Source organism: Durio zibethinus, chromosome 23 (genome assembly GCF_047325235.1).
Source record: "Durio zibethinus cultivar Kanyao isolate XHJ-2024 chromosome 23, ASM4732523v1, whole genome shotgun sequence".
NCBI lineage: Eukaryota > Viridiplantae > Streptophyta > Magnoliopsida > Malvales > Malvaceae > Durio > Durio zibethinus.
The window spans coordinates 12,614,535-12,623,972 of record NC_143184.1 but is presented as its reverse complement, the minus strand read 5'-3'; the positions used below and the strand labels follow the sequence as shown (position 1 = coordinate 12,623,972).

General features: G+C 23.3%; 1 long non-coding RNA gene across 1 annotated transcript; it reads right to left on the bottom strand.

Annotated features, from left to right (window-relative positions):
• Nucleotides 1-965: 965 nt before the first annotated feature.
• Nucleotides 966-2,440, bottom strand: LOC149512224 (uncharacterized). Its single transcript, XR_016332864.1, has 2 exons — nt 1,971-2,440; nt 966-1,537 (listed from the first exon to the last, which is right to left on the bottom strand). It is a non-coding gene; the product is annotated as an uncharacterized LOC149512224 (long non-coding RNA).
• Between the last annotated feature and the right edge of the window lie 6,998 nt (nt 2,441-9,438).

Below are 9,438 nucleotides of genomic sequence, written 5' to 3'. Positions count from 1 at the left end.
GATGTTCCAAATGAAATTAAAGTGTTTGGTTGGAGATTAAACAATGGAATTCTACTTGTTTTTAGCAACCTCAGGAAATCGAAAATGAAGCTCAAATGATGTATCCGACATGTGGTCAACAAGAAGAAACAGTAATGCATACCTCAGGCTGTAATCTAGCAAGGGAAGTATGGGGATAGTGTCAATGTGGATGATGCCTGGAAATGTGCGAACATGAAGCTCAAAAGGGATGGCCATCCAATGTATCAAGATGGATTGGTAGCTTGTTTGGCGATTTAGCGTAGCAAGAACCTAGCAGTTAAGAGAAACATGTGCAGGCAAGCAGAGGAAACAGCTGCCTTTATTGCCAAATATCTGAAAGACTATAAAAGAGCCCAGCTAAGCACTAAAATTAACTCTATGGGATACGTAGCTAGATGGAAAGCACCAGAGCAAGGTTTATGCGGAATTGGTGTGGTGACCAGGGGTGAAATTGCATTCGTCTTAGGACCATGCTCAACTACTGAAAAACAAGTCAGAGATTTATAACTGCAGAGCTTTGGCGGCAATTAAGGCCATTGTAGTCACAAAGGATATGGGATTCAAGTCTGTAATTATTGAGGGAGATGCACTCAGCATTATTAATCAGCTAAACTCAGAAGCTCAAAACTTTTCTCTGATATAAATGAGCAGCACACAGACTTGCAAAATATGCACTTTCTTTGAGAAGTACTATGTGATGTTATTGGGTAGAGGAATGCCCTCCCATCATTTGTGATCTAATGAAAATTACATTAAAAAAAAAATAACCTATCGGACGCAATTCAACATTTTAGGAGATGCACCTTTGTCAACACAAAATTCACCATTAACGAGGTACTCAGATTCCTTGATTACAAGGAATTCTCCTCTTCCAATCCTCACCATCCTTATAACTCTATTTCAAAATGAAATGTAATTAGAATACAACAATAACAATTTACTAATTCAGGACAGAAGAAAAGGTGCATTAATAAATATCATTTGTTGCTGCATCATAAAATCTATGATTCCAAGACTCAAGCATACAACTACCATATCCATTTCAAGATCTGCCAACAGTTGGAAGCAGAAACTCTCCCCACCATTATTTGGTGGTTTGACTTTATGAATCTGAACTATCCAGTTTGGGACTGCTTAGAATATTTACTAGCAGGTACACATTATAAATCATGTCTAGATTTACTACAGCAATGTTAATTGAGAGGAGATTATTCCATATTAACACTTTGATATCATTCACAATTTCTGAACTAGCACAAGAAAAGATTCACCTGTTGAATCACTAGACAATAGATCCACTACCCTGGCTGCTATGGATACATCTGCAGAAAATCCTTTCTAAACCATTTCATGAAGAATTTGTATTGCCCGTGATATGTCGTTGTTGTGAAGACATCCTTGGATCATGGCATTATAAGAGCAACTATTTCGCATGCAACCATCCACTTGCATTTTCCTAAACAATTCATATGCTTCATTCAGCAGCCTTTCTTTACGAAGTCCTTTGATCATTGTACTATAAGTGGAAAATGTTATAACATCAGGTTCAATGCCCAGCTTCAATATTTTCCCCAAAACAGAAAACCCAAAATCCATACGATGCAAGCGGCAAAAACAATTAACCAAGATGCTGAGAGTATAAACATTGTGATGAATTTCTATTAATTCTATTTGTCTTAACAGAGAAATAGCAATTTCATAATGCCTCATTCTAACAATGGCTGATAATAATTTACTAAATTCAACAATATAAGGGCGGGGATGGGTATGAAGCGTGTGATTGAACAAAGCCAAGGCATCATCAATTTTATCAAACACATACGTGGATTTCTTGGAGGGGGTCGTAGAGAAGTAAGAGTTTTAACAATAAAAGAGAAGGCTTTCCTTATTTAAAGCATAAAAACAATTGAACAAAGGGAAGGGAAGAGAATTGAGAGATTTGGGGTTACCCAATTCCAAACGTCGAAGAAGATCAATGGCAGAAGAAGAAGGAAGAGAAGCGATTTTCCAACACCTCATCATCATCATATTCACCAAACAAATGCAAAGCTTCGATTCTCCTTCAACACTTCGATCTCTAACAATATATTAATTCGATTTTTGTGGATTAAGCCTTCTTTAAGTTTTCTTTTAAATGACAGAAAAAATTCAATAAGATCCCAAAAATCACAAAAACAATAAAAAAATCAAAATCTTAATTAAAAAATAAATTAAAGCACTAACAAATATGGGATTAAAATGTTTTTATTAAATAAAAACTAAAGTAAAAATGTTACTAACAAATATGCATTTAATCAAATACAATAAATTAAATATCATTCAATTATTAATTTTGTGATGATAAAAATACAATATACAATTATATTAATTAATTATAATGTAAATGTTAAAATTGTTTTTTGTTTTTATTCTTTTATGATTTTTTAATAAACTATATATTTTGTTAAAGATATTTTATTTATATTATTATTTTGATAATTTTAAAAAATGAGAGCATAAAAACAATATACGTGATTGAATTAAATAAAATAAAATTGAATATGCTTTTGAACCCCAATAATATGTTATTTTCGAATCTCGGATCAGCATTGTGTAATATCTTATGGGTTATATAAGGATTTCATGGTAGTTAAAATTATGAATTTTTAGATGGTTACTTGTGAGTTCTTTTAGCAAATAATAATAATAATAATAATAAAGCTTTTGAAATATTTATTTATTTTATATGTAATATACTTGTTATATAAAAATATAGAATCCATGAAAATTATATTTATTTTTAATTTTATTTTTTTTTATAACTTTTAAAAGAAGAAGATTCAAAGTCAATTCTTTAATAAAGATATAATATATATTTTATTTTTAAATAAAATATTTAACTACTAATTTCATATTTTATCTTACGTTTTATTTTATTAAAATAAATTTTGAAAAACATTAATTACTTATATCAATTAAAATATATAAAACATATATTTATTTTTAACCTTCTATGGAGCCCTCGCAAAAGGTAACCCACCAATCCCTCTGACCGCATAAAAATAATATGTTTTGACATTTGAAAATAAAATACAGTAAGTGCATGTATATATAACAATTTCTCTTGTATGGATTATTTTATAATTTATCATATATTAAATTATTTTTTATTACTATTATTTTGTTGCTTATTTACATTAATATTTTTTTATGAAATTTTAATTTCTATTTAAAACTTTACGAAATTATTGTCTTCAAAAGATCTTTCTTAGGTTATCAACGGCCAAGGTTATTCCAATCCTGATTTTTTTTTAAAATTTTCTTCAAAGGTATTTCAAACAAAAAAAAAATTTAAAACCATCCGTGTCAACTACGTCATTGCCTCCCACGAGCCACCTCATGACCAACACGTGTCCTTTACAATCTTAAATGGCATGTAGTTTCAGTAAAAAAGTTAAAAGACTTATTTGAATAGAAGAATCTTGAATTTTTTAAAAAAATGCAATACTAAAAAAAGTAAGAGTTTTATTTAATTTTTAAAATATTTTGTATTTAGATTCATTCATTGAATTTAAAAAATTTATATTTATTAATTTTTGTATAATTATTATAATTTTTTTGATAATATTTTTGGCAATCTTTTTATTTTATTTTGCCAATAATAAATATCCAAATGATAAATGTGTCTTTAGTAACATATATATATATTAATTGTTGTTTTAATTTATAAAATATCATCAATTAAGATGTTTTTTAATATGATCATCTTAATTATTAATTTTATAATTTATATAACATCATCAAATAAGGCATTTATTAACATAAACACCTTAATTGACAATTTTATATTATTTAAAATATTATCAATTAAGTTGTTTGTTATTTTAAATGCTTTAATTGATACATTTCATTAATGTTTTGAATATAGCATCAATTGAGGCATTTATTTAGGTGAATGCCTTAATTGAAATTTTTTTATTTATAAAACATGATAAATTAAGACATTTTCTATTATGAACACCTTAATTGATCTAAAATGATTCATATATAATACTATATTAATTAAGGTGTTTCTTATTATGACCGTCTTAATTGATTCTTTTTTATAATTTATAAAACAGATCAATTAAGGCATTTGTGTTTATGAATGCCTTAATGGATCACCTTTTTTTATTTATTTTCATAATCAATTAGTGCATTTCTAGGGTTGAATGCCTTATTTGTTCGAGTCAATTTAGGCATTTTAGGTAACGAACACTGTAATTGGTTGGAAATTTTTATCAAATATGACATTTATTGTTAAAAATACAACAAATAATGCAGATCAGATAATTAGATATCAGATAGTATACACATCATTTTTTTTTTTTTTTGAAAAAATGAAGATAAATTTATAGAGCAAAGATTAAATGATAGATGTTGAAGCTAAAGTTGCTTTAAATAGAAAAGTATTTACTTTGAGCTTAGATATGTTAAAATAAAAATCAGAAACATATTGATTATTGAAACATGATGAAGACATCAATTAAAATGTTTCATATATAGAAAAACCTTATTGAATGTATAAAATATAGGTTAACATTCATATTATTAAAATACAATCTACAAAAGGGAAAACAAAATTTTAATATGTGACAATTATAACATTTGAAGGAAGAAATACCTTAATTAATAATCAATTAAGTCATTTTTTTCATTAAAACACTTTAATTAATAATCACTTGAAGTTTTATCAAACTATGATTGAAAATCAATCATGTCATAACATGATCTTCGAGACTTAAAACAAAATTTAATATGTGGTAACTAAAGCATTTTTTCCTTAAAATGACTTAATTGATAATTTGGCAAATAAGGCATTTGAAAGAAAAAATGTCTTAATTAATGATCAATTTATACATTTCTTTCGTAAAACACTTTAATTGTCACATATTAAATTAAAAATAAAGCAATTTTTTTTAAAGAAAGTTACAACTGAATTTCAAACTTATTTTTTAAAAAGGTAAGGGACATGTGATCAAATTTTTATTCATGTCAGATTTAAAAATAAAGTAAATTTTTCCTCTAAAATCTTATAATACCATAGGGAGAAGTTGATTTTTAATTTCGAAACTTTTGATACTGTTAGAAAATTATATTTTCCTCTGTAATTAGATTATCTTGAACGAAATATAAAAAATAAATACCTATCATTAAGATTTCGAGAAAAAATTTGTGAATTTCTCTAAATCAAACACATTATAAGTAAGTTTGTTTAACTTAGGTTACGTTGGACCCATGTTACCTCTTTGAAGTCACACAAGATTTGTTCTTCTTTTTTTTTTTAATTTTTGTCCCAAATAAAATGACTAAATTATACTTACACCCTTATAGTAATATATTCTTTTCAAATAACACTTTATGATATTTTCAACACTTAAACATTTTGAGATTTCAATTTGTTATTGTCTATGTTCTATACTAATACATGTCTTTAAATAGAAGTTTGTATCACAAGTTAAAAAGAACTTATTAATTTAGTTAATTATTTAAACATTAAAAAAATCATACAATATATATGTATACATATTATATATATGGGAAATTTTAATTGGTGCTTATTGATTCTAACTAAGTTTATATTCACTTATTTCTTTTACTTATTTATGAGTATAACATTTAAATAAATTCTATCTATTTGTTTTTTTTATGAAGTTGCATGCTACATGGTATAAAAGTCAAAAATAAAACCATATATATTTTTAAAGGACCAAATAATTTTAAATACATACTAACTAATACATTTTATGATTAAAAAAATAAAAAAATGAAACAAAATCAATAGAACAGTTGATGGAGTATAATTTGAGATCTAAAGATTCTAAAACGACAAGACATCTTTTTGGCCACTAAGACAATTTTCTTCGATTTTTTTTTTATTGGTAAAGCAAATGACATATTTAAATTTGGTTAAAATCATAATTTTTTTTTCAAGTTTTAGAATTAACCTGATAATAACCAGAGCAATCAAATCAATTTTGACATACTTTGACCCATTTGTTATTAATACGATTTGAACCTTAATATTTGTGCTTATTCTTAAAACATTTATTATTTAAATTAGGAATGATTTATGCTTAAAACATTTATTAGTAAAATTAAGAATGAATGAGGTATTTTATAATTAGATACCTTAGTCACTCTCAATTGAGTAGGATTAGCCGATTAGGATAACTTATAATTATGAGAAAGAATTTATTTTTGTTTTTAATATATATATATATACATAAAATTCATGAGAAAGAATTTATTTACACTAGTATAATTTTTACATTTCTGTAGATTTTTATATCAAAATTAAATCTATAACTCATTTGAAATTAAATTTATGAATCAAAATAATATTTTTAAATTTGGCAATTTTGATCCAATGATTCAAAAAAAATGTAAAAATTACATTAGTATAAGTGAATTTTTATATAAATATATATATTTATATTTATATTTGATTTTGAGTGACTTCTTAAAGTTTTAGATTGAATTAGACTTGTTTAAAGGTTGATCACCCAAAATTATACTCTTCTTTCTGCAAAACAACAAAAAATTTGATAGATTAAAAACCAAGAGACCAAACACCAAATGAGGGAGGTTAAGCACCCATTAAAAATAAGTCCAAAAGCTCTCATTTTTATCTTTTCTCACATTTTTACCAACACCTTGAATATTTATGCAATTAGGAGTATTTTTGCCACATTATTAATGAACAAGCAAATGTTTTATCATAAAATACCCTAAAAAGATATGATAAATTACTAAAAATTTAGTGTAGTCATGTATCAACTGCTTAATTTAACAAAAGAATAGTATCCATCGTACACCTAAAGTCTGAAATTAGTTTGATATTTTTATCATATCATATTGATTTGAGAAATTTTTTTCTAAATATATATTTAACGATTGAAATTTTTATATTAGATAAATAGTTAAACATTTTATATTGACTCAAAATTTGACATACATTTATTTACATGAATAAAGTATGAAATAAGACAATCAAATTAAGTAAATATAAAGTGTATAAAAAATTATGAAAGGCATACAATTAAAGTATTTTTTCATTAATATAAGTAGATATTTCGCCTTACATATATATACACACACAAACACACATATTTGTCATCTAACAATTATCCTATGATTTTAAGCCTATAAATTATTTTTGTTACATTTTTTTAATTTATAATTTTTTTCAAAGATATATATTACTTAATTTTATAAATTTTTTCAATTAATTTTTACTTTGGGCACAATGCTCACATCTTTTAACCATTTTTAATGGCTTTCTAAAAACATAATTTTTTTAGTAAATATAATCTAACATGCATAATCTGCATGAATAAAATATGAAATATAATTGTCAAATTTAAAAATATAAATCGTATAAAAATATGTAAGTGCTTCCTCCTCGTATACATATACATATATTTAAACCTAAAAATGATATGTGCCATGTACTTTTTGTTTTTTTTTTTAATTTGTAACTTATCTTTCAAATGTACATATTATTTAATTTTATGCTTTTTTTTAATTTGTTTTGCTTTTAGTTTACATCTCTTATCTTTTTCAATGGTTATGTAAAAATATATTTATCTCTTTAACAAAAAAATCTTTTTCTAATCAACATGTTATAATTCATGTAATAATTAATAAATTACTTCTTAATTTTTATAATAAAATAATAATCAATTAAAATATTTTTAAAATTATTTTATTACCTATTTGAATAACCAACATTTTAATATATTTAGTTATTCCAAGATAAATGTTCATTAATATTACTCAATTAATATGTAAAATAAATTTTCTTCTTAAGCAATACATAAATCATGCTTTAAACTGTCAAACTCAAAATTAAAATATTTTTAATGAATTTATAATTTTATTTTTTTAATTTTTATAAATATTTATATAATATATTATCTATGCAGTCATATAATTAAATAAATAAAACTAACCAATGCATTGCACTAGTCATAAAATAAATTTAAAAAATAATATGTAAAATCTAAAATAATATAAAATATATCTAAATTCACTTTAGTATGAAATGATTTGAAACCATGAAAAAAAGTATTTGTTTATTATATATTAATATTAACATACATTCTTTAATATATATTAATATAATTATATAATATACATTCTAATTACTAATAAAATAGCAGCTCATTTGGCATGTATGCTGGTGAAACTTTGAAAGTTTTAAGTTTTATAAGATTTAGACGCATAATGTACTTATTAGATGAATTAAATAGATAGAGTTTAGGATTAATTGTAGATTAAAAATTAAAAGAAATACATTCAAACTTACATTTTTTAACAATTAATCACTTATATTTATTTAATATATCAATACTACACTAGATTAAAAGAGTCCCCTAAGGATTCTTCACATGACACTAATCTGATGTTGTTAAATTATCATTGTAACCTTATTCATCGTTTTTGTTTTTAATTATTTTAATTTATTTGTATGTTTTATTTTGTTTTGTTTTTATTTAATTGTTTTTGTACTTTTAAATTTATTTTAATTTGTTACTTATTTAAATTTTAAATTTGGATAGATTTTGATTAGTTAAAAATAGTATTTCTTTAAATTTAAAAAATATAATAAAAATTTAAAATAAATAAAAATATTCCAATGATGAAATTTTAATAATCAGAATGGTTGATTTTCTAAGAAAATTCTGTATAAGATATTTTTTAAAATTTACCCAAACTAAGGAAAATTTTAGAAAAAAAAATTCAATAATGATAATTGATATTAATTTTTGAGCAAAAAATAAAAATGTATTAAAATTTTGAAAAAAATAAAATTATTTCAAAGATGAAATTTATAAAAATTATGAATAATTGATTTTCTAAGAAGTTTTTATATGAAAAGTTTTTAAAATTTGACCCAAATGATAACAAAATTTAGATAAAGCTTTAATAATGATAATTAACATTTATTTTTAGGCAATCATTAAATAAAAGTTACAAATTGATAAAAATAATAAAATAAATTTTAGAATTAAAAATTAAACTTTTTTAAAAAATAATAAATTCGATAATAAAATTCTAAAAAATCATGAATGATAATTTTTTAAGTTTTGAAGTTAGAAAATATTTTTAAATGTGATTCATATGGTAAAAATTTTCATTAAATAAAATGATGAAATAATTTAGTTAACCCTCAAGTAGTGGGATATAAATATAAAATATATAAATAACTATCGGGTTATATCTGAATCTTTAATTTAGACTCATTTTAAAAAATATCTTTTATTTGTGCTCAACCCATTTAGCCGACTTGATATTTCTGTTCAAATTCTTTTAAATTTTGTGTAATTTAATTTTTGTAATTAATTAATTTTTATTTTACATATATTTTTTATAATTTGATTAATTAATTAATTA